Source organism: Sus scrofa, chromosome 8 (assembly GCF_054392235.1).
Source record: "Sus scrofa isolate SSC_HxYL_T2T_F1_AM1 chromosome 8, Sscrofa_HxYL_maternal_Yorkshire_Landrace_v2.0, whole genome shotgun sequence".
In the NCBI taxonomy this organism is placed as follows: domain Eukaryota; kingdom Metazoa; phylum Chordata; class Mammalia; order Artiodactyla; family Suidae; genus Sus; species Sus scrofa.
Genome location: NC_139390.1, coordinates 55,565,001 through 55,571,103, shown reverse-complemented (window position 1 = coordinate 55,571,103; position 6,103 = coordinate 55,565,001).

Sequence of the window (6,103 nt, the reverse complement as noted above, 5' to 3'; positions counted from 1 at the left end):
CGTTTGGGGTCCGCCTCCTCCGAAACGTCCCGGGAAACCTCACGTGTGAAAAACTGAGCTGGGGAGGTCCCATCGTGGTGCAGAAGTGGAAATAAATGCAACTAGGAACCATGAGGTGGCAGGTTCCATGCTCAGCCTCGCTCACTGGGTTACGAATCCCACGTTGCCATGAGCTGTGGGTAGAGGAGAGTGAGAAGGAGAGGGAGGGAGGGGGAAGGGAGAGATCCTCCATTTATGGAACTGGTTTCCTTGTTTTGAGATGACGTCGCTTTGGTGAAACAGTTGTCAGATGGCCTCTCAAAAGGCGGTGATGTGGATGGGCTCCCCGAACCAGGCCCACAGAAACCAAAGGAACGAAGGGGTTAATCCTTGGAGCCAGAGTTCCCTCCTCTGAAACTGAAACCAAGCTCAAGCCCGGGAGTGCTGGTGTGTTGGAGCCAGAGACATTGTTACAGCTAAAAGCTACTTTGAAATAGTCTCCATTAGGTTATGGCTTGCCTTGGCCCACGAACTTATGACTAATGACTACTGTCGAGTCAGAGTTGTAGTGAACCTGGTGTTTTCTCTACCCTTGAAACACTCCCTAAGGATTGCGCCCCCCCCCCCACCCCGTGGATGAGCAATCTTCACTCCGGAGAGAAGGTCAAAATGCCATAACCCCAAAGACACTAGAAACATTCCATGGACCACCTGACTCCAGCCTTGATGACTTTGAAATGGTCTATCCTAATCTCCTATCCAGGGAGAATGCAAGCACCCTGATGCTTCTAGACAGCTCCGCCACCCCCATGCCCACCATTAAGCTAAACCTATAGAACCCCTTGCTATCCCCTCTCAAGGGAGGACACAGTTTTGAGGTCCTTAGCCTGCTGTGGCCTCCTTAGCCTGGCAAAGCAATAAAGCTGTTCTTTATGCTTCACCCAAAACTCTGTCTCTGAGACTTAATTGGAGCTGGAGTACCAAGGCCGGTTTGGGCTGCCAAACTTTCCTGGAACTTTCAAACTGTTACATATGAAGAACGGAGCCGGTGACTCTGTGTGTGTGTGCGTGTACGTGTGAGAGAGACACAGAGAGACAGACAGAGACAGTGAGTGAGACAGAGAGAGACAGAGGGAAGAGAGAGGGAGAGGGGAAAGTCCCTTCAGTCTTTTGTTTTCTCGGTTTGTTTGTTTGTTTGTTTGTTTTGTCTTTTTGCCATTTCTTGGGCCGCTCCCATGGCATATGGAGGTTCCCAGGCTAGGGGTCGAATCGGAGCCATAGCTGCCAGCCTACGCCAGAGCCACAGCAACGTGGGATCTGAGCCGTGTCTGCGACCGACACCACAGCTCACGGCAACGCTGGATCCTTAACCCACTGAGTGAGGGCAGGGATCGAACCCACAACCTCACGGTTCCTAGTCGGATTCGCTCACCACGGAGCCATGACGGGAACGCCCCTTCAGTCTTTTGAAAGGCCCCTCTGAGAATGCCGTCAGGTGTTGGGGCCAACTTTCCGAGGGGCTCTTAGAGAAATGAACACAGGGTGATGGTTTCACTCTCAGAGACCATTTCTCTGATGTGTTCATCGAGGGACTCCACGGGCTTCCGTTTTCAGGGCCTCGGGACAAGCGATACGTGTTCTCATCCGCAAGGATGCCAGGTCCAAAGGGTGGGAGAAAATGGGAAACGCTGATGAAGAGAGTTGTAGCCAGAGATGGAAGGCAACTGGAAAAACTTCAGGATCCAGTCCAGTTTTCCAGCCACTGAGTTTCTGATTTCTGGAAGGATTTGGGTAGGGAGGAAAAGGTCAAGGATTCTCCATCCCTCTGACAGAGGTATAAGTTACAAAGTAGATGTACAACTTTTGAGAAAAAAACGAACAAACAAAGAAACAACCAAACAAACAATTTTTGTCCCTTTGTCTTTATCAGGAAAAGTGAAAGATGGAGAGAGGGAGGGAGGGAGGGAGGGAGGGAGGGTGGGTTGGATGGATGGATGGATGGATGGATTTGGGGGGCGGGGAGAAGATTCTTAGATCCTAATGACCCAATGCTTTCTCTAGTCCTGGGCCTTTAGGTGATATATCTATATCTATATATCTATATCTATCTGTATACACACACACACACACACACACACACACACACACACACACACACGTAGTTATTTTCTGTTTCTAGGGCTGCACCCATGGCACATGGAGGTTCCCAGGCTAGGGGTCCAATCGGAGCCGTAGCCACCGGCCTACACCAGAGCCAGCACAACGCGGGATCCGAGCCCTGTCTGCGACCTACACCAGAGCTCACGGCAACACCCGATCCTGAACCCAACGAGCGAGGCCAGGGATCGAACCCGCACCCTCAGGCCTCCTAGTCGGATTCGTCCAGCCATGACGGGAACTCCTACATATGTATATAGTATGCATATAGTATATCTTTTTTTAATGCCCACGCCCCAGCCCTATGGAAGTTCCCAGACTCACGGTCGAATCAGAGCTGTAGCTGCGGGCCTACCCCACAGCCACAGCAACGCGGGATCCTTAACCCACCAAGCGAGGCCAGGGGAGGGATCGAACCCACATCCTCACGGATCCTAGTCGGGTTCATTACCGCTGAGCCCTGATGGGAACTGCAGGGGACATCTTTTTTTTTTTTTTTTTTTTTTTTTTTAAGATGTAAGTTTGTTGTGGTTGTTGTGGTTGTTGGTTGTTGTTGTTGCTTTAGCTCGGCATACAGTGGGCTTGCTTACAATGTTGTGTTCGTTTCAGGTGTACAGTCAAGGGGATTCAGTGATCCATCTACATCCATCTATCCCTCCGTTCTTTTTCAGCGTCTTTTCCCCTCTAGGTGATTCCAGAATATTGGGCCATTCCTTCCTTGTGGGTGGGAACACCAGCGTGAAAAAAAACCATCACGGGGGAGTTCCTGTCGTGGCACCATGGAAGCGCATCCGACGAGGAACCTTTGCAGGGAAGGGTGTGGGTTCGATCCCTGGCCTCGCTCAGGGGGGCGGTAAGGATCCGGCAGGCAGTGCCGTGAGCTGTGGTGTCGGTCGCAGACGCGGCTCGGATCCCACATGGCTGTGCCTGTGGCGTAGGCCAGCAGCCGTAGCTCCGATTCAACCCCTCGCTTGGGAACTTCCATATGCCACGAGGGCAGCCCTAAAAAGCAGAGGGGGGAAAAGAAATCATGAGGGCGGGGGAGAGGGATCCATGAGGAGGATGGGATGAACATATACACACACAAAAGAGTCTCTATCCAATAGACGACGAACAGGGACCCCTACGCCACCTTCTGGAATCCAAACGCCAAAACCACAAAGCAGAGTTCCCGCCATGGCGCAGTGGAAATGAGTCCGACCAGGAACCATGAGGTTGCAGGTTCGATGCCTGTCCACCTCGCTCAGTGGGTAAAGGATCCGGTGTTGCCGTGAGCTGTGGTGTTGGTCCCAGACGCGGCTCGGACCTGGCATTCCTGTTTCTGTGGTGTAGGAGGTCAGCAGCTAAAGCCTCCGATTCGATCCGTCATCTGGGAACCTCCATATGCCGTGGGTGTGGCCCTCAACACACACACACACACACACACACACGCACGCACGCACGCACGCACACACGCACACGCACACGCACACGCACACACACACACACTCTGGAACCCCCTAAATGGGAGAAAACCGGACACAGTAGTTTTTTAGGGGTCCAGTCTCTGTGACAGGTGAGGATATCAGGCTTGCATCGAGGGAGGGAAGGCTTCACCCCACGCAGAAAACACACCCACCTACCCACCGACCGACCTTCCTTCCTTCTTTCCTTCCTTCCTTCCTTCCTTCCTTCATGAGAGAACAGTTGGATGACCCATCCTAAGTGTCGGTTGAATGAAGTCTAGTTACCAGGGTTCAGAGTGGGGGAGGGAGAGGGGTAGGAAGTCTGAAGCCTCTGGCGACTCTCCGAAATGTTCTCCCCCCAGGGTGACAGAGCCAGCAGGTCAGGCACTGCCTTCTCTAGAAACCTTCCTGCCCATGTCCAAGGGGGTGTGGGGGGTTGGGGGTGTGGGGCAGGGAGTGGGCCAGGGAGCCTGGAGAAACCCAGACCACCAAGCGGCCATTCTCCCATCGCCCCGACTGTTTGTTGAATGAACATAATGGACGTGATCCAAGTCTGCCACGCCGCCGCCGCCGCCGCCGCCGCCGCCACCACCACTTTCTCCATCATCTCCCCCACCCCCTTGCCTGCAGCCATCTTTGAAAAGGCTGCTGTTGTGGCTGCCTTTGCATGAAAGTGAGTGAGGACCCCTCCCTAATACGGAGTGTTTCAGTCCCTGGTGTCTCTGACAGCTCGCTCATGTATTGGTTGTGAACCATCTTGCCTTGAGGATTTGGAGGATTCGTGAACATTGCAGGAGCCATGGGAGCAGTGAAGTCCTTATCGCCAACCCGACACCCCCCCCCCCCAAATTTCGTGGCAGGGAGCACACTTTTCTTTCACCCAAGAGATTTATTTCCTGCTTTCTGAAGAGAGAAGGAAAGGAGGGTCAGAATGGTCCTCTGGTGTCTGGTGTCCTGTCCCTTTCATTGCACACACTCCTAGTGCCACTGCGGGAGGCACGTTCGGGGCGCGGGGTGGGGTGGGGGTGGGGGACCTGCTGCACGCACCCGCCCCTCACTTTCAAATGCGAAACTCAAGGAGGATGTGAATGTCCTCCATGCCACCGATCAGGTGAACGGGATGGCTTTCTAGGGAAATCCTGGTGTTTCCTTTCACTGCCATGACGAACACCCAGAAACAACCCTGTAAGTTCATACAACTTTGTCAGTCAACTGTATTCCAATAAAATGAAAAAGCAAGACACAGACACACCCACACGCACACACACACACACGCGCGCGCACACACGCACCCCAACCCAGAACCAAACACCCTCTCCTGAAATGGGGGGGCGGGCCCACCGGAGAATGAGCAAGAGAATTCCAGAGTCGGTAGGAAAGTGTCATCTGCAGCGGTGTGAAAAACCCCAAGCTCTTTTCTTCCTGTCAAGGTGAATAAACTTTGTTAATGGGAGTGGGTGCCCTCAGTGTGCCCTCCGAGAGGAAAGGCAGGGAGCATTTTCTCCCTGAAGAGCTTAGTGCTGTCATAGCACTGACGGACAGGATGAACGATCGGTGAGAGGTGGCAGCAGCAGTGGTGGCCGCCTGCACTGCCTGGGCGGATTGGAAACATAGACGAGCCACCAAGACTGCGTGTGACACCCCCGTGGGCCACCCCCCCCCCCCCCCGTCTGTACAGTGACAAGAGTCCTTTGGGGGAAAAGGGAGGGTGGGTGCTCTTCCAGTGTGTCTGTCTGCATTCACCAGGTGTGGGAGAGAAGACAGATGTTTGTTTCCACTATCGTTCGGAGGACTTGCCCAAGAGTACCACGTCCCCCCAAAGATAGCACCGGAAGAGAGATGCACGAGGTTTCTGAATGCATGCCGTGGGTGCTCCAGGCTGCCTCCAGGCCGCCCCCTCGCCCTCGCCCTCCCCCTCCCCCTTGCCAGAGGCAGACGTTCCTTGAAACAGCTGGCTTTGAACTTGGGCTTCTAGAGGAAGGTTTTTCTCCTGCTTTCAAGACGGGAAGAAGAGGGTGTCCGTCTCACATCCGTCCTTTCCAGAGGGCCCTGGATTCCAGATCCTCCACATGCCAGCGCCAAAGCCGAAGCGGTCGGTCTGGGGGTGCCCCATTCGGGTTCCCTCCCCACACACCTGCACGCGCGCGCGCACACACACACACACACACACACGCACGCACCGGGAACAGTGTGATCTCCCACGCCCCCGAAAAGCTTCAGAATGGCCTCAGTCCGAGGCAGTAGACCTATGTATGTCCTCACACCTGTTCAAATAATGTCTGCCCTCAGCCCCACCATCCCCTGCCTCTTTTAAGGACAAAGGCACTGTAGGTTTCCCTGGGGAAGGGAGACTCCATGGCATGTAAATCACAGTCTTAAGGAAAAGGATAATAGCATATGCCGGGGGGGGGGGGGGGGGGGGGAGAAAGAAGGGGGGGGAGGGGGGGGACCCGCGGTGGTGTGCTTGTGAGGGAGAGAGACAGAGACAGACAGGGAGGGACGGAGGATAGGCAGACAGTGAG